Source organism: Notolepis coatsorum, assembly GCF_963971535.1.
Source record: "Notolepis coatsorum genome assembly, chromosome: 1".
NCBI classification, from domain to species: domain Eukaryota; kingdom Metazoa; phylum Chordata; class Actinopteri; order Aulopiformes; family Paralepididae; genus Notolepis; species Notolepis coatsorum.
In genome coordinates, this window is record NC_140165.1 from 93,624,017 (window position 1) to 93,645,170 (window position 21,154).

Genomic DNA, 21,154 nt, shown 5'->3' on the forward strand with positions numbered 1-21,154 from the left:
CTTTTTTTATTTTCTTTTTTTTTACACGTGATCTCAAGAAGGTACTGAACGAGCACAGTGGCAGTTTTTCATGTCTGGTAATTTTTAGCATGGTGTTATTCACTGTCAAATATGCAAAGAAAAATCATAATTTATATTCTCCTTTGTTTCATCACAATTTACTCAAGCCTAGTAACAGACACAATATTTCTGTCACTGGGAATACATTCCCTGAGATCCATAGATGTCCCTAGATACCAAGAACATGCAAATGGGACCTTGTAGAAGTTGAGCAATCTTCCATTTACTTAGGTATGTATTTTTAGGCGGATTTTCAGAAAATAGGGCTTAACAGGTTAACATGTTCTTGCATTTCTAATTAGGATGATTTTATTCTTCTAGGTATTACTCCAAAAGGAAACCAGGCCGGTGTTGCCATAGCGACTCCCCCAGCAACGGTTTCCGTGGAGCCTGCTCCACCAGCAGGCGGGTGTGCTGCGTTGGAGGTTCCAGGGGCTGCTCCACCTTGGACGCGCTTTGAATATCCTTTTGCTCTCCTAAATTACTGGGATAAAGCGGCCAAGGGACTGAAACCAAATGAGGTGAGTTTACTTCTCTGTACCCTTCTCTACAAGCCTCTATCTATCTCTATCTACCTCTATCTCTTTCCATCTCTATCTCTCTACCTCTATATTTATTTCCATATCTTATCTCTTTCCATCTACCGTATATCTCTCTACCTCTATCTCTCTACCTCTATTTCTTTCCATATCTTATCTCTTTACATCTCTATCTCTCTACATCTATCTCTTTACATCTCTATCTCTCTACCTCTATCTCTTTACATCTCTAGCCCAATTGCACAGTCCTGCTAAATATCCCATCCCACTGTATTGTTATTTAATTGAATTAGTGTATATACTTGACCACAGTGTACAGCCCTGGCTTATAATTATACTATATTCTGTGGCACGTGGCAAAGTGGTTAGCACTGCTGCCTCACAGCAAGAAGGTCCTAGGTTAGAACCCCAGCAGGGGGCCTTTCTGTGTGGAGTTTGCACGTTCTCCCTGTGTTCGCGTGGGTTTCCTCTGGGTACTCCGGTTTCCTCCCACACCATAAAAGACATGCATGGTGCGACTACAGATGGAAACTAGCTAATTAGCTCAAATCTGGCACATTTACATTGATGTGGAAACTGAAGATGTTCATTAACACTTCCGGCGCCAACAGCAGAGGGCGCACACACACACACGCGCTCCGATGGCGGTGAAAGGAACATCTGATTAACCCAAGATTCGTAACATAAAGTCCTTACCTCACATCTGATGTCCTGCAAAAAGATTAATCCAATTCCTGATCGCCATTCCAAATATTGATCGCGTTTATTGATCCAATGTTATATATCCAAAACACATAATCCACGCTGCTCCGAGTGTCCCCAGTCAATGTGTTATAACGATACTGCATGCCCGAGAAGGAAAACCTGGACCGGACTTCTTAGATTGATGCACAGCCCCAGCCAGAGGGATTCCAATGATGTGCAATACCATCCGGGAGACGATAGGCGGTGGTATTTGCCCTTTGCGAGCTCAGATCCATTCCCAATGATAACGTCAGGCTGGATGGATGAAAAATGAATGGATATAGCGAATAAAAGAAATATCGATTAAAACCTGTGATTTCTCGGGTTTGGCGCCCAGAGCATGGCGAGTTAACCAGACTTATCTCGGGTTTGGCCTCCAATGTGTTAATGTGCACTGTCCCTGGGTAAAAATAAATAAACATTGTATTGTGCTCCTATTTAATTTAGTTTATATCCCATTTCATTTGATTCCACCTTTAATTTTTTTGTATCTGTCCACAGGGAAGCGCTCCGTCTTGAGACAGATTTCCGTCAATTTGATTCGGCGTCGTGACAGATTTTCCGTCAATTGGCTACCTGGTATTATGATTTGTAGCCAATCAGCGGCTTCAAACATGATGAAAAAGGGAATTTTTTTCAACCACGGCCGTGCCAAGCAGAGTCATTGGTGTTTGGGTGTGCGGACTGATATTGACTAACAATAATGGACGCAGGCCACGCAGCGACTTGAGAGACAGGATTACACTAATAGTTTGTCGTCGGAAATGTATAATGATCGCAAGATACTTTCAGACAGTGTTGGATCTAACAAAATGGATTTCTGGACACAGAGCACACATACATAGAGCGACGGCTCTACCGGTGAGACTCAGCCTGTTATGTTATTATGATATGAAAATGTAATTGTAGTGCTGTCAGACATACGGGTTGTCTTTTCCTTTTAGCTAACGCTATTAAATAAAAATATACAGTGGACGTTAAAATAAGAATATGATTTTTGCCTGAAAAAAAAAGTTCAGTCAGGAGATGTTTTTTATGACGCGCCCCAGCGGGATTGACTTTACCATAAATCATAGGCTGATATACGTTGCTACATTCTCTTTAAACATATAAATGTTACAGGACAAAAGTAATAGATTTAATCACGTTTATTCTTTTAAACTTTGTCTGATCGACCTTCAGCATACATAGACAATGAACAGGCAGGTAGATCCAGTAGCAGAAACGCATTCACATCATTAGGCTATGTCAGAAAACACATGTGCACAAATCCTGCATTAGGCCTACTTTAGCGGACAAAACCCAAACGAAACTTATTTCTCACACGTTGATCTACCTCTGATACTCATCGGAGCCCGTATGAGCGTGGAAACTTGATTTCCGTTTAGCTAGTAATGCTATAAGCATTACTTAAGATGGGCTTGGCTCTACGAAACGGGGTATGATAACAAGCCTTTTAGTTCATGGTGCAAAAAAATAAAAGAACCATGTGTGTGTTTTTGCAACGTATGCCACAGGAAATTACAGTATGGCAGTAATGGGAAAGGGGTGCTAGCTCGCCATCAATGAGAAGCTAGCCACAAGACTTGCATTCGCGCTCTCCAGCACACAGCCTCCATGCCTGGCGGCGCGACAACCACAACAGTAGGCTCTACAACACAGTGGTCTATAGTCACAGTCAGGACAGTAGGCTACAACACAGTGGTCTGTAGTCACAGTCAGGACAGTAGACGCTACAACACAGTATTGTCTATAGTCTACAGCAGGGGTGGGCAACTTTGTATATGGTGAGGGCCACAAAATGTCCACAATCAATCTGGGGGGCCGCATTGTTTATCGGCAGTCCCGCCAGTAGTACCCCATCACTCAAATAGCCCTAATAGTCACAAGCAGTGGTGCGTTATTGAAATCATCTGGGGTGACACGCACCACGTGCACGCGCGCTCCCGGCGCGTGCTCCCGCGAATGCGCATTTAATGTCCCCTCGCTTGGGCACAGACTAAAGACAGTGCCTAATTGCCTCTACGAATGGAATGTAACACATGTCTTCACAACAAGTTAGGTGTGAATGCATCTGAGAACGTATTTAACACACCTGACGACCGGCGCTATTGATATGCAAATAGCGAGTACTTATCATGGGGTGGCACGGAGTGCAACCCCGTCCCATGAAGAACGCATGCCTGGTCACAAGGTATATAAACAATTATAATTTGTTGTAACTTTGTTTTTATTCCATTTCAAATGCATTTAGTAATGCAATTTCAACTTTATGAATTTATAAACAGCTGAATTTAAAAGTATTGCTGTGTAACCCCAAATATATACAAAAATGATCAATTATAATTAAGGCTTCTAATAAAATAAATGTATGAACTTAAAGCCCACTGCTCAACAAACACAAAGCAGCATTCCTGCTGCATTTCACTACAACAGTAACTCAAAAGTGCAATAATAAATGATTTTGTTAAATGTATAAACTTTTATCCTGCTACTAAACAAAACATTATAACACTGAAATGCATGTTATGGATATGAAGCACTCAGGAATGTTTTGTTTAGTAGCAGGTTAAAAGTGTATACATTTAACAAAATCATTTATTATTGCACTTTTTATTTACTGTTGTAGTGAAATGCAGCAGGAATGCTGCTTTGTGTTTGTGTTATTAGTGTTATCTGAACACTACAAAAGTAAACAAGTAAAGTGCAAGTAAAGTAAAGTGCAATACTACATGCCTCCCATTGACCCTTTATCAAACTGGCATGACATTCACCCTCGCCCCACAGTGGGTCAATAATGGTTATAATAATAATAATAATAATAATAATAATAATAATAATAATAATAATAATAATGGTCCCCTCTCTACACCTCTCCATCATCTCCCCCCCCTCTCTACACCTCTTCATCATCTCTTCCCCCCTCTCTACACCTCTTCATCATCTCCTTCCCCCCCCCCCTCTACACCTCTTCATCATCTCCTGCCCCCCTGTCTTTAATGAGACACTTGTGGTCTCTCTTGTTGGCGCACAATAGCAGGAATGTCAACTTCAATGTTTGTGCATGCAATCTGCATCAGATGAAATAATGTTTCATCCAACAGCCTGGTTCTCTCCTTTGACTTGATGTGCTTCATGTTTGAGAAATTGCTCTCACATATGTATGTGCTCCCAAACATACTGGCCATAGAGAGGGCAAAGTCCCTGAGGAGTGGGAAGCGGGGCTCAGGTAGCAGTTTCCAAAACGAAATTCCCCTCTCATTTCTCTTTGCTTGAAAAAAAGGATCCGACTGTAGCTCGCACAGTTCAAGCTGCAACGGTGGGGGCTGCTCTGACACCGTAGCGGTGAGGGGGCCGACAAACAGCGCTATCCGTGACTGCATGCCGTTGAAATCTTCAAACCGATCATTGAATTGCATTTGCAGTGTTTCAATGTCGCTCCTGTACTTTCCGACAGCTCAGCCATCGGATTTCTGTGTGTAGCTGCAAGTCGCCATAATCAGTGTCCATCTCTTCCAAAAAGGAGACAAACTTTCTATGGTTTAGTGACCTGTTGCCTCCACGAATTAGATTGGTAACCTTGGTAACCAAATCCATAACATGGCTGTAGTAGTCAAGCTTCTTGGCACAGAGAGCCTCCTATATCAGATAAAAAAAAAAGAAAAACGATTTAACGACTCTCGCATATAATTTTACTACACTCGACTCACATTGGTCATTATTAGTGACCCACAATAGATGGAAATTATGTTAGCGAACTTACCTGATGTATAATGCAGTGCAGCATTGGACACTCAACGCCACTCTGCCTTAGAAGCCCGGCGAATCCTGTGCGTTTTCCTTTCATTGCCGGTAGAGCTGCCGCGATTACCGCATTACCGCGGTATCGCTGTTACATCACGGCCACCGCAGAGTAGGCTGAATACCGCGTCACCGCTGTTTTTTATAATAATAATAATAAATTACCCTCCTCTCGTTGGGCTTGCGGCTCTGCAGATATACCCTACTCATCTATCGAGGTTCCAAGCGACCCTATTGGGTACCAGAAAAGTCACGTGAAACATTGCAGACCACTGATTGGTCAGAAGAGAGACGCGTCACACGTTGTAGCGTCATGCAGTGTGTTACCACCAATCGGCAAGCGCGTATTAGGTTTTTACTTCCTGAATGTCAGATCATCACAACACGGCTAATAACGTTAGCTTTAACTCTCCGCCGGAGTGGACTACATCGCTCCTAAGGAGTACTAAACGAGACATAATGATTTTACTGTCTGCAACGAATGTTATAATAAAAGCCCTTCGTTCTATACACTTGTCTGATTGAAAACTTTATTAACAGACCGCAGAATGGGACAACTCAGCACGCTCTGAGCAAAGAAAGGAACTGAGATATGAATAGAGTATTGCTTGCCTTGCTATTGTCCGGTAAATACGCTGATGTTATTGAACGTATAACTATATAATGTTAATGCCACAAAACGAATGCCTTTATTATAAAGTAGTAACTTTATAGTAATAATAATAAGAAAGGGTCGGGGGGGTTAGGGGTAACCACCCCTGCCCGCGACACCGAGTGAACGGCGCACGACCAGATGTGAAACTTCGAATCCGTGTTTCACTTTCAATAACTAATGCGTGCTTGCCGAATCCCAAACAATATTCATGCTGCAAAGTCATCCTCTAAAAATAGACATTTAGACTAGAGGCAGGCTATATGCTATAAAGAGTAGACTACTACTAAAAAAAAAAATGCATTCAAACTTTTTTTTGAAATTTTTTGTGTGCATGCGGTAATAACCGCGGCGGTAGGAAATATTTTGCAAATTTGTGCGGTAAGGAAATAATCAATACCGCGGCAGCTCTAATTGCCGGTGCTCCATCGGTAACAACAGCCGACAGTTTATCAAAACCCCCATATTGCTGCACGGCACTTTCAACAGCGTTTCATGTCCACACTGGGGCTGACCCCTATTAGTCAAATAGTCGACTAATCGATCGAAAGGAGCCATAGTCGACTGCCAACTATTCTTATTCGAATACAATACAAAAAAATTAAAAATTAAAAAAATTAAAAAAATAAAAAATAAAAAATAAAAAAATATTATATATATATATTATTTTTTTTAATATTGGCCTGGGGCCGCATGGAACGTCGGTGAGGGCCGCATGCGGCCCGCGGGCCGCCAGTTGCCCCTCCCTGGTCTACAGTATAGGTCAAAGACTAGAGGAACCTCTGGATGCAGAAGACTTGTGGATTAAGTACAAGACACATACATGTGAAATCTATATTTTATGTTATGTGTGCATAAAACCCAGAATTATGAGTTTTCTGTATGTAAGCTGCACTTTTTTTGAAATAATGAATTGAAAACGGCATTGATATTACGTAAAAGCAAACTGGCAATAGAAAAGATGTTCAAAATAATCTAGTTCCCTTAAAACGCTAACGCTATTAACTCATTCAGCGCCAGGGATTAGACGGTCCCGTTGTAGCAATGCCACGCTTTAAAAGATAGGAGTGCGTCACCTTGTTTGTAGAGCTATAACTATATTCTATATTATAGCTATGGATACAATACTATGGCCCATTTGACATCAACTATCTATCGTTAGTTTCAACGTTTCAATATGTGAAAAAGAATAAATGTTTTCAACTTTTCATCCATACGTTCCCATGTTATACCGTAGTGAATATAAGTATAGTTTTAGAGTGGTCTGGGGTAATTCCCGAAAGGCTGAGTAATAGCCTTATATGTGTATTCTACTATAAGCGTTGCTGTTTCTTGCCTGGACACGCTACTATTCCCAAATCAAATGTATATAATATGAAGATACGATCCAATGAACAATTTGCTGATATCCCTGCTATTAAGGACCAACAGGGACTTGTTATTTCAGACCCTAAAAAAATCAACAAGACTTTTAGTACGTTTTACTCCAACCTGTACAAATCAGAAGTGGTTTTCGATCATAATAAACTGGATATATTTCTCGATCAAATTAACTTACCTAAACGTTCAGAGGAAGATGCTAAACAGTTAGACATACCTATTACACTGGAGGAACTTAGGGAAGCTATATCCAAATTGCAAAGTTGTAAGGCCCCTGGTTGGGATGGTATTCCACCAGAACTGTACCTCTCATGTTGGGATGTAATTGGACCCCTATTACTTGATATGATTTTATTCTCAATCAAAGAGGGGAACTTCTCCAGGGACGTTAATATGGCACTCATATCTGTCCTCCTTAAAAAAGACAAAGACCCCACTGTTAGATTCTGATCAATCTGGCCAGTATCACGTCTTCTTGTGTTATCCTCTCTCCATCTGCGTTGTGTAATTTTAATGGTCCTGACGTCTCAGATACTGGCTGATACAATCCTTATCTCTCCCCGTTAGGGCGATCCGCAAACCATAATAATTCTCCACCTTCGTAAGAATTCGACACTTTGACACAGCGTGATACCTTACAAGGAGAAGAGTTGTTTATTGATATAGACAGAAGCCTCAGCCCAGTTGTTATCCAATTGTATTTTCATTGCTATCGTCTCTGCTGTTATTCAGTCCAATAGTGGTCAGGCCTGGTCGTTAGCCTGAACCCTCCTCGTGTTAACCGAAGCTAATGATGATGTGTCATTCTCCCCCCCTCCCCCCCCCCCCCCCTCTTCGTGATGAGAGGAGAGAGTCTCTTGGTCTCTTCCCTCCTGTGGGATTCGTTTCTTTGGTCTGCCTCACACCCGGAAACACTGTTCGACTTATAGATCTTCGTCATAGCAACGATAGCCCCGCCCCTCTTCTGGTTGTCATGCGACGCGCTGTCATGACAACCGCGTTTAACCTTTACACACATTTCAAAACGTTTCATTACTGTCAAAACCTCCATCGCGCTCTGCCTCTGTGCCCACACTCGCTATCAGCATGTTCTTACAAGGAATGTCAACATTCGGCCCTGCTCAGTGTGGTGCTCACAATCACCCTGCTCTACTGAACCACCGTCTCCTGCTTCCACTGTCAGCATGCACTTCGACCTCTCTGGCACCGTTACATGCTACCATCTCCCCCCAATCTATACATCACATACATTGAATAAACCCCGTTTTCTCTCACCACCGAATGCGGTAGTTATAGACCCTTAAGCCTCCTCGGAACCGATCTCAAGCTGTACGCTAAGGTACTAGCCATCCGACTTCAAAAACATATGACATCTTTAGTTCATCCTGATCAGACAGGCTTCATAAGAGGCCGCCTGATCACGGATAATATTAGACGGTTACTGCATGTGATAGATTCCAGCAAGGATGCAGTGCCTCCTACAGCTGTATTATCCTTGGATGCGATGAAGGCCTTTGACAGGTTGGAATGGTCTTATTTATGGGCAGTACTTGGAAGGTTGGGGTTAGGAGATGGATTCATTAACACTTTGACTGCCATGAAACGTCTTTTCACGTCATTGCTGGCCATGCTCAAGTTGCCGGGGGACGCTGTACAGCGTCCTTATATCAATATTTCAAAAATCTGCGATCGGATTCATATGTCCCCTCCGCTGGCCTGAGATCCACCAGCAGGACCCACTGAGCTCTCTGGCGGTTCAGGAGCGCCATCTGGTGGCCGATCGGTGCAATCGCCAAACAGGATGTTGAATAGAGGTTGTCATGACGACCGTAGTACTTCCGGGCGCTCGCTATAGTTCATGGGACTCTGGCTCGTCACGCTACACGGTGATCGATTGGCAATAACTCGATAAACAACATGATTTGGACGTATATACCATTATACAAGCTGGAGATGGACCGGGTAAAAATATATCCCATAATGATAAAATTTCTACTCGACGATGATCGCCCAACGGCGCGCGGAGACTGGGGTGAGTTTCAGCGTGTAACGTTACCGTCTTCGATACTAACTGCTATTATCAACATTTGACCCACATTAGATGATTGGTATAACGCTGCCCACGGAATTATAAACGCCCCCTCGCCCATCCGGTCAACATCAGATGACATGTAGTAACTTCTAGAAGTACGTCTAGTTGGAATTTTTTATATCGCGCTGATTGCCATCAAACTGTATTTCATCATCAATATAATGCATTTGGGGCTATATATCACGTTCTGGAGAAAGCTGCAGAAAGAGATGAAAACATACTTATACATTAGACCATACTTTACTATGAATATGTGAATGAAAAAGTTTAACGTTGCTACACAATGAACAATACATATAGGACTTTGAATGGGCCCTAATAATGGCAATGTAGCAATAGAATTTAAAAAGTTATAGCCCTGCAAAGAAGGGGACTTTCTCCATAGACAAATAGCGCTGGCAATCTATGGTATATCATGAATTTAACCTTAGGCAACCAAAGTGTTAATATTACACAGATCCATCTGCCATGATTTTAACAGGTAAATTCATCTCCCCACACTTCCCTGTGTCGCGCTCGTTTAGACAGGGTTGTCCTCTTAGTCCCGAACTATTTGCTCTATCCCTAGAGCCTTTGGCACAGTATATAAGACAATCCCAGTCCATAGAGCCGATCTTAATTAAGGGCACACAGCATCATATTAGTTTATATGCAGACGATGTAATATTGTTCATGCAAAACCCTACCACCTCACTACCTCATCTTCTTAAAGTAATAGATGATTTTGGCAATCTATCGGGATTTAAGATAAACTGGCCAAAATCGGCCTTCCTTCCACTTAATGTGACTGCGAAGGCTACCTCCCTTCCAGCAAATATACCAATGGTAGAACACTTTAGATGTCTTGGAGTTGAAATATTCCCCACTATATGCCAAACGGTGAAGTATAATTATTCCGGATTCCTAGACAGGATCATAAATGACTTCGACAGGTGGTCAAAACTAGAAAACTCAGTACAGGCCCGAGCTTCAATAGTTAAGATGGATGTTTTACCCAGAATAAACTTTTTCAGCTCGATGTTGCCGTTACCCCCCCTGTTGGTTACTGGCAAAAATTACACTCCGCCGCATATACATTTATTTGGAACAATAAACCTCCACGAATAAAAAGATCCACTGCACAGAGAAATAAAGCCGATGGGGGTTTAGCGTTTCCAGACTTCAACTATTATTTTAAAGCGTTCTCTTTAAGACCACTGATCACCTGGTTTGATTCTCAAGCATCTGTATCCGGGAGACCATTAGAGGAGAGCATAGTGGCACCACATAGACTGCAGGATATAGTATACACCAACTTATCAATTAAGCAATGCAACTTGAAATTTGGCCCTCTTATTACACATGTGATCCGGATATGGCGTGACACACAGAAGAAATGTACTAACCAACATAAATGGCATAGTCATTCTCCCCTATTTAATAACAATTTACTCCTAATTGCAAAACTACCTATCAGATTTCCCAAATGGGAAAAGAAGGGCATACATACATTGGGGGATATCTTCGACGACCGGGGTCTCCGCAACTATCAGGATATATATAACAAATTTAACCTCACCGGCTCTACTCATATTTTCTATCTACAATTAAGAGCAGCTTTGAGGGCTCATGGAGTCCCTTTAAAGAAGCCACTTGAGCACTACAGATATCACAAATTCTTTTATGAAAAGGAGACATCGAGAGGCTTCGTCTCTGACTTTTATCGTCACTTACTCACGTCCTCATATGATGTCCTTCCCCTAGACTCAGTTTGGAGGAAGGATATACCAAACTTGGAAATAGAATTTGATTGGGGGGAAGTCTGGGCAAACGTGCGGCTGTCGTCACGCAACCCGGATCATCAACAGATTAATCTTAATTTTATTCATAGGACTTACTTGACTCCTAGACGTTTGCACCTAATGGGGCTTAAACGAGACCCTCGATGCTCCTTGTGTTTAAACGGTGATATTGGTACATTTATGCATATGTATTGGGAATGCCCTCCTGTTAACACTTTGATTGCCTAAGGCTAAATTCATGATATACCATCCGTTGCCAGCTCTATTTAACATGGAGAAGTTCCCCTTCTTTGCAGGGCTATAACTTTTTAAATTCTATTGCTAGATTGCCATTATTAGGGCCCATTCAAGGTCCTATATGTATTGTTCATTGTGTAGCAACGTTAAACTTTTTCATTAACATATTCATAGTAAAATATGGTCTAAAGTATAAGTATGTTTTCATCTCTTTCTGCAGCTTTCTCCAGAACGTGATTTATAGCCCCAAATGCATTATATTGATGATGAAATACAGTTTGGTAGGAATCTGTGCGAGATCAAAAAATTCAATTGGACGTACTTCTAGAAGTTTCTACGTATCATCTGATATTGACCGGATGGGCGGGGGATCGTTTATAATTCCGTGGGCAGCGTTATATCATTCATCTAGTGTGGGTGATATGATCATCAGAGCAGTTTATATCGAACACGTTAAAAAATAACGCTGAATCTTACCGTATCTTCCTCGCGCCGTTGGACGATGAGCGTGGAACTGAAATATTCCTATTATGGGATGTAGAAATACCCGGTCCATTTACAGGTTGTATAATAGTATATACGTCCAAATCATGTTGTTTATCGAGTTATTGGCAACGGATCGCTATGTATTGTGTCGAGATCGAGTCCCGGGACCTATAGCGAGTGCCCGGAAGTAATATGGGTGAGCAGCACTTCATCCACATAACTTCCTGTTTGGCGCTTCTGCCGATCGGCCACCAGATGGCGCTCTTGAACCGCTAGAGGATTGAGAGGAGCTCTGAACTGTGTGTGAAGGCTGCGGATGGAAAATATGATTCCGATCACAGATTTTTGAAATATTGATATTAAAGACGAGTTACGGCGTCTTCGGCAACTTGAGCATGGCGGGGAAGGACGCCTAAACTCGTCCTTTGGCAACTAAAGTGTTAAGATATTCTGGGAAGAAGTGACCACTCGATTATCAGAATTTTTATTTCTGACCATACCTGTACTACCTTCTGTATTGTTGTTGAATGATGTTTCTCAATTGTCAACTTCTGTACATGTAAAGAGACTAATTTTGTCCGGTCTTACGGCTGCCAAAAAGCTGATAGCATGACGCTGGATTCAACCGGATAAAATGTGCCGGAAGGTATGGGTTCTTACCTATCTCGATGTGATTTATCTAGAGATATCTACCGCACAAATTTTAGGTGTTAATGAATCCAGCATAGCAATTTGGCTAGATGTGGTGGAGAAGATAAAGGGTAGCATATGAATTTATAATCCCTGGTGTCAAACAGAATAGTGGATGTATAGTCCAAGACGGGGTCCTGAGGGGGGGGGTGGGGGGGAAGGGAAGGGGAAGGAAAGAGTAAGGAAGAGCAAGCTAGAGCATAATGTATTGTATTGTATTTATGATGTATGTCTTTTAATCTATATTTATTTTGATTTAAGTACTGGACTGTTACTATTGTTATTATTATGTCGGTCATTGTCCTGTGATTTATCATAGATTTCTACTATTGATGTATTGTGTGTCTAGTGTGATGTTAAAAAAGGGGAAATAAAAAACATTTGTTCAAAAAAAAAATGTATATAATAGGTATTGTGTTTCATCATGAATGCATGAAAGGGGGGGGGGGGGTCGTTTCTGATTATTTGATTGCCAGTAACGGCATTTGTATTGAACACTAAAAACGCTTATCAGCCCGATCGGTATAAAAGCATTGCACGATCAAGCTAGAATTGAAGTCAGATAGTCCTTATGGATCATGAACATATGGATCGGGGGTATTTGACGCGCTTCAATGCAATCTGTCGAACCGCTCGACTCAGAAAAGTGTGCCCGGAGGGATTTGAACGTTACACAGGGCAAGATATAAGGTTTCAAAGGGTGCTCGATACCGCAGTCTAGCTGGATGCGGCCGGTATTGCACTTTGGCGATATCAGACTCATTCCCTATGGTAACACAGAGGTCCCCGGATGAATAATGAATAAAAATATCGAATAAAAGAATAAACGACCAAAACCCGAGATAATTTGGGTCTGGCAGCCAACGCATGGCGAGTTAACCCGACTTATCTCGGGTTTGGCCTCCATTGAGTTAAAAGAAAATATACAGTGGAGGTTCAAATAAGACTATGACTTGGCCTGAAAAAAAAGTTCAGTCAGGAGATATTTTTTTGCTTTAATCCCTGTGTCCGTTATTGTCTGTCCGTTAACACATCCCCCGCCAAAAACGTCCTACAACGTGTTTCAAGGTCATGCTAATTCTGCCAATCCACGGCGTACGACGTTATTGAGATCATATTTAATTTTTTCGCCATGGTATTCATAATTCCCTCACAGAGCCTGGTCTGATACAGTGGGAGCCTGCACAACAGTGCAACGCTTCAATACCGCCGCCTGGTGGATGATCGGGCGAGTTACCAAACCGGAAATGGATCCAGAAGATCTCCGTGATCTGGGAAATCCGTCCGGCAGTCACATATTGTCGCGGGACTCTAGACACACATCCGTGTATATGGATCGCTGCCATAACTCAATAATCGATATGATTTGGGCGTTTATTCCGCCATACAAACCGGAAATGGATCGAGTAGATTGCGTCAAATAAGTGGGATCTTTTTCCTCCAGTCTCATCGGCGAACGGTAAGAGGACACTGACGTAATTTTCAAGGCGATTGTACATTTCTTTGTTTACAAACCAACTGATCAATAAATCAACCCATACTACATAAAGCATTTACTGACGATCACGGAATTATAAACGCCCCCCCCCCCCGTGATCAGTCATAACTTTAGGATCGTATACAGTTGTGTTTTTTAATATAGCGTCAGCGTGTCTAGGGAATAGACTGCAATCGATAATCTATATTATGCGTTTAGGCCTATAACTAGCGTTCTAGGAATTACTGCAGAAAACGATAAAAACATACTTATATTCTAGACAGTATTTTCGTATGAATATATGAATGAAAAAGTAACGTTCCTACATCCTGAACGATAGATAATGGATGTTGAATGGGCCATAGTAATGTCAATTTAGCAATACAATTTAAAAAGTTATAGCCCTGCAAAGAAGGTGAACATCTCCATAGGCTTAGAGTGGTGGCAGAGAGTGGTATGAGACGGGCAAACTGCCCGGCGGGCAATGTGTTAATGTCGCACCGAAAACTACCAAAACAATTCCTTGTATGTGAAAATACATGGCAATAAAGACTTTTCTGATTCGGAGCTGTATCTATGATATTGACAAAAACAAAGAACAAATGGGAGTCTGAGCTCGGGGAAGACCTTTCTGATGAATGGTGGGATGGAGCTATAGGCCACACCTCAACCACCTGCGCTAGATTAGGCCTCATACAATTGAAAATCTTCCATAGACTCCACTACTGCAAATCCAAACTGGCGGCGATATACCCTGATGTGGAAGATGAATGTGACCAATGCGCTCTTTCTCCAGCCAATCTCACACATATGTTCTGGTCATGTCCTAAACTGCATATTTTTTGGTCTACTATTTTTAAGATATTATCTGAAGTCCTCTCAATCCACCTTGAACCCTCACCCCAGACAGCTATTTTTGGAGTTCCTCAAAATATTGGACAATTAAACACTCTTAGTTCTGTCACAATAGCATTTACCACACTGCTAGCAAGGCGTAGGATTTTGTTGGGATGGAAATCTCCTGCCCCTCCTAAAATAGCTATGTGGCTTATACTGTAGATATTATGTTTTTTTTTAAGTTGGAAAATATTAAGTTTACGCTTAGAGGATCTACAAAAAAGTTGACTCAATACTGGCAGCAGTTTATTACTTACTTTGAAAGCCTTACTACACTTCCCACTAATTAATACCTTTACAGTCAAATGCTCCATGTAAGACTGAGATTATCAATGTAGCCCTAAGACTAGAGTAAGGATCCACTGAGACTAGTATACGCCCTGAATAGCTGAAAATAGAATCTGCATCTGACGGACCTGATGGCTGCACACACCAACAATAGCCTATAGCCTACTATGTTTACGGTTGTGAGTGACTCCCTCGAACACCATCTTAATTAATTGTAATTTTAATTTTCAAATGTTTTTATATTATTCTTTATACTTTAACTTCTGACTGATGTACACAGATGTGACTGCATATGATATGTATTGATGTACTTCGTGTTATGACTCATGTACCTTGCTCTGATAATGGCAGTAATGGGGATGGATACATGGGGGGGAGGGAAGGGATCTATCACTTGGGGGGGGGGGGGGGTCTGTTACATTTTACCTTGTCTTATTTTTTCCTCTGATGTAGAGGCTGAATGCTTATGCTCCAAGCATACTGACAGAGGGTGGGAGGGAGAAAAGGAAAAAGAAAATCTATAGTTTGACTCACTTTATAGTATGTATACTGTGTCTGCAACTTTAATACGTGAATACAAATATTTGAGATTTATAAAAACCAATAGGGTTGTTCCTCTAGGGCCCATGAATATTCACCATAACCAGTAGGGTTGTTCCTCTAGTCTAGGGGCCATGCATATTCACAGCAAATTGTAATGCAATCTAGCCATTACTTTTCAAGATTGGCTTGATGGTGCTGCTAGAGGAAAAGTTTAAAAAAAATCTACGTGTTAGCATGTTGGCTAACCAGTTAGCATGCTATGCTATCTGGCTAAGTTAGAAGAGGCAGTTGCATTGATTGCACGCAGGCAGTCATGTGCATACAGGAGGTAATACCTGTGGAAAACAGTGGCTGGTCTCTTTCAACCAATCACTGAAACGTTGAACAATGGAATTCAATGTCCTTATCAGAGAAGAAAAGGTGCCTAAACAAACAATAGAAAAGTGCATTCCAATGCATGTTCATGAGCATAACTTGTCATTGTCTGAAACCATAAGATGGTAGACTCATTACAATCAGTGGTGCGTTGGTGATTTCATACCTGGTTGCACTGTGTTTTAATGACGTGCCCATAAATGTTACCTCGCGTGCGCACAGAATAAAGACAATGCCTAATTGCCTCTAGGAATGGAATGTAACACATTTCATTCACAAGTTTTGTGTGAATGTATCTGAGAACGTATTTGAACACACCTGACGACCTGAGCTATTGTTATGCAAAGTAGCCAGGTGGGTACTTGGCGAGTTGGCGCATCAGTCGAGTGCAGCACATTATTGTGTGCATGCGCGTGCTCCTGCTCAGACCCGGTTGCACAGCGTGCAACCCCGTCCCATGACCAACGCACCCCTGAATACAATATTGAAAGCTGGTATTTCAAACAACTAGGGGTAAAACTAAGGGCAATGACAGTGTAATAGTATTGGTGTGTATGTACCCCTTACCTCAGTCGTCGGCACCGAAAGAAGCTACATCCCCACTCAAAGCAGTGGTAGATAGGTCACCGAAAGAAGCTACAACCACACCTGCATCTAAATATTCAACAACGCTACCCAAAGCTGAGATTGAGGCTACTCCCACTGCACCTAGAAGTGTTGTGGAGTACAGTGCCACGGCAGTCAAAGGTGTTGTGGAGGCCACAGCTAAAGATTCAACCACCCCACCCACTGAAGGTATGTTTATGCTACTTATTTATTTTTTATTGTTTTGCATAATACATGGCAAGCATTTAGAAGTATTGATAATACAAAACGCCGGCAACAGTGGCTCAGGAGGTAGAGCGTCGTCTGATGATTGGAAGGTTCCCAGTTTGATTCCGGCAGCATGTTGAAGTGTCCTTGAGCAAATCACTGAACCCCTAACTGCTCCCGGTTGGCATCTTGCATGGTTGCCCCTACAGTCTGTGTGTGAGTGAATGGGTGAATGTGTGGTATTAGTTGTAAAGCTCTTTGGACAGAAGCACTATATAAATGCAGACGTTTTACCATAACAAAACAAAGAGCTATACTATATGTAAATGTGTATTTGTGACAATTGAATGTTCCAAACCTTCTACAATGTCCACATTTCAGTGATTGATTGATTGATTGATTGATTGATTGTGCAGGGATAACACTGGGATTGGCAACAGACTCTACAAGTAGAACCACAACCCCTGGAGAAAAACAAGCAGTTGTGGCAGCAACAGAAACTAAACACCTGCCGCCTGGAGCCCAACCCTTGACATTTCGATGGCCGGGTGAGAGATTAGTTTGCGCTTATGTCTTATTTCTCAGTATGTGATCTGTTGGCATGGAAATACAGTACACAAAAGAGATCCGTTCAAACTCTTAACATTTTAACACGTCTAATATTTTAAGTAGGGATATGTTTCTAAACCACTGTTTGATTAGTATGAAAACTAAAGGGTCTTAACATTTGAAGTCCTGGGGCAGTGCCTGTTTGGGACATGGGGCATTAACGTAACGTTACCTGACAACACATTCCCTATAGAGTCGGGGGGCGTCTGATTGGGCTTCACAGCCACCTCCAATGGCACCGTTGCATGCTAGCCTCAACAACTCACATGGCTACAATCATGGAAGGGATGTCATCTTCAGCAATGATGGACAGCCATAAGCATAATATGAAAATGGTAATGGTTGAATGTAAACTGGGTGATCGACTCCATGGTGTTTTATCTTACATTGCTCTCTCTCTCTCTCTCCCTGTCTCTTTCTACTTTCTATATTTCTTGTCACAGAATCCAAAAGAGGGTATCAAGATGAGGTGAGTGATCTCTCATCACAGTACTGTATCTGATCCCCACCCCCTTTAATCCCCTCTTTTGAAATGATGTTGATCATGGGTGGGCACCCCTCAGACATTATCAACTTGACAACAAATATGAACGAGCATTTTTGAACGGACTACGTTTGAATTCTTGTCAGTTGTTCAGATTAGCTAATGCTGCAACAGGGAATCAACTGTCGCCATAGCTGTTATCTAGCAACAGATCAAACATTCCTCTGAAACTGTCAACTTGACGACAATAGCAAAACACTAGCCAGACATCCTAGAACTGATTACAGCTGATTTCCGTAGATGATGGAAAACGATGGTGCCAGAAATCTGAGTGTAATTGAGCTAAACTGTATAGTAACTGCTTTACAATGAAGTGCTGTTGTTTACTTAACCCCATGTCTGTCGCAACCATATCACAGTTGTTGAGACCCTTGTAAAATACAGCGAGTTAGCTAGCACAGCTCCATCTCAGGCTTCTCCAATTGAAGTTCTGTTTCGTTATGGCTTCGCTCAGCACCAGTTGCACTGTACTTCACTTCGTGCACGAGCACTGAATAAAAAATTCCACCATGTACCTTTACATCCCAACATTCGTCTGGCCACACCCCCATCCTCTTACCTTCATAAGCAGGAGTGTGGTCACCTACTCGCCTCCTTCTTCACTTTCACCACAAGGAAGTGCCTTCGGTAGATCCCCACTTGACGAGGTTGTTAGTAGAAGAAAGTTGGAAAACAAAAGACCCTCCGGCCACACAGCTGGACTGTGGGAAGCACCGACTGTTGTGAGAAGCGGTTGTTTCCAGGTTGGGTACATACTGTTTTGCTTGCGAGCTCTGGTTGTTGTTGATGCTGTGGGGGTTAGCTGACAATTTACGAAACGCCGACTTCAGGCTGGGGTCCTCTGCTCGGCTTAAACGGCGGTCGAAGGATCTTGGTCTGACGCCCATGATGGTCAATCTAGTGGGCCCCGACCAGGACCTGGTGATCCCAGGATTCTCGAGCGGATGCTTCTCTGTCTCGTGCAGGCCCCATCTTTCATATACAAATGAAAGTATACCCTAACGAGGAAATGTGGGCATAGGATCTTCTTTATCGGGAGTTCCATGCTCAAAGTCGGCTGCAGCCCGAAATGGGAACTGTGCTGGCCCCGCTGCATGTCTGGATCACCGTTGAAAACTGTGTTCTGACATTCTTTTTCTTTTCCCTCTTAGGGGAGGGACTTGGACAGCGGCCTGTCTGAAGTGTGGCTTGTTATGTCGTTGTGTACAGTTCAGGTGATAGCTGCTTAGCTTGCGTGCTAGTTGTGGACTACTGTGTTAGCCAGTCAGCTGTTAGCTGCGACGCTAGCCCGCTGTGTTACCAGGCTAGTAAACGTTAGCTTGTTGCTATTGGTCGAACGGCTGTTAGCTTAATGCTACACTGTTGAACGTTTTCTATGACTATAACATGCCTTAAACACTCTGACTACGACGTCATCTTTTACAGAGGATGTTAGTCGAACCTACACCGGAGCCCTGCCAGCGAGGACTGCGTCAAACATGGAGAAACGTAGCGGCTGGGTGGCGCTAACGACGTTACCCTCGTCGTCAACACAGGGATGCTGTGTTCAACTTCGGTGCCCCGTTAGCCAGATTGCAGTTTTTTTTTTTTTTTTCACTTTTTCTCCCATTTTCTATATTTTCTCCCATCCCAATTTCGTATCATCCAATTCAACCCTCCCCTGTCACGAACGCTGTTTCTTGCCTCCCACAAGCCGGCTGAAATGTGGACTAAAGGCCTCTGCATGCTACAGAAACTTCAGAGCAACTGCAACACAACATCGACAAAGCAACGGTGTTGTAGACACTCTGCCTTTATGCTTCTGCAACATCGACGCGCAAAGTTAGTTTAACTAAAGTTAGTTTAGGTTCGTGTTAACGTTAGATAATGTACAAAATAAACGTATTTCCGGTGATTTTAGACGTCGCTCTTTTATTTTGAAAACCCCCGACCGGAAGTGTTATAGTGTCTGTTGCTAGCAGCTTAACTTTCTGTGCTTTTCGAGCTAACGTTACCGTAACATCATTAGTTTCCAATGGAGAGGACCTCGGCTCACATGCAGCTCAAACTACCTATTGGAATAAATTAATTGATTGATGTTTAACTTGTCCCTGTGTGTGTCCAGTCATTTCGACTAGCAAACGTTGTATTTAACGTTACCTCAGGACGGATACCATTGTATTTACTTGGTTAGCTATGTAGCTAATGTGGATAGCATTTTGAATAGACCCAATGCTAGCTGGCTGGCTACAGCTTTATTTACTAAATTATGGAGGCTTTTTAATCGTCAAGGTAAGAGAGGATTTGTCATGATCAACTGAAGGCGTATGCTATGGAACAATATGTGCTTGGGTTTTCAGAAAAAGGCGAGCTATGTGACGCTAATTATTTAGCGTCAACGCTGGCTACAACAATGGAGGATGTTATTCTCTGCGGGACTAATATTATTCTATGACAGCCCCGCCCCCATTCGCTAACCAACCAATCACTGCTACGCAATATCAACGCAACGGTTGTTTAGGTTAGATTTGGGGGACATGTACACAACGTCCAAGCAACACAGTCTACAAGACCCTCTAAAACAACCGCGCTGAAATCGCGCCGATGTTGTGTTGCAGTTGCTCTGAAGTTTCTGTAGCATGTAGAGGCCTTAAGTCATACATAGCACAAGTCCCCTCCGGTACTTGAGGTAACAGCAGTCGCATCTTTTCACCTGCGCAGCTCGATCTCTGTGGCGAGGAGTAACGCGTGGGAGGCTCACACTGCCCCCGACACTTCCTGATTCTACTGCGCAGGCGCACCAACCGACCTGTAGGAGTCGCTGTCCCACCCCCTAATACGGCCAATGTGTATTAGTATGAACGACCAGCTAAACTGAAAGCAATGTGGAGCGCTAGGCTCGAACAGGCGAGCGCAGCGTCTCTGCATTAGTGGCGAGCGCCTTGCCCACTACGCCACGTAGCCGCCGCAGATTGCAGTTCTTTTGGCCGCCGCTCATGGTAGGAAGGTCCCGACCGGACCTTAAACACTTCTTCTTTCCTTCCCTTCTAAATGTTTTGTAATAACGATGTTTTCCAAAACGTGTGTTGCTGCAATACATTGAGGATACGGCGCGTGTTGTGTGTGAATTGTCTTGTCACTGGTATAGCTTCTCTCTTCATAGAAAT

At 42.6% G+C, this 21,154-nt stretch overlaps 1 protein-coding gene across 1 annotated transcript in view; it reads left to right on the top strand.

Moving 5' to 3' along the window:
- Positions 1-504: 504 nt before the first annotated feature.
- The window catches only part of LOC311242966 (uncharacterized protein), a gene marked incomplete at its 3' end in the record, with an annotated part of 158,673 nt that continues 138,023 nt past the window's right edge, over positions 505-21,154 (top strand). The window contains exons 1-4 of the mRNA XM_084332030.1: positions 505-581; positions 16,615-16,837; positions 17,272-17,403; positions 17,908-17,933. The remainder of the gene's footprint in view (positions 582-16,614; positions 16,838-17,271; positions 17,404-17,907; positions 17,934-21,154) is intronic.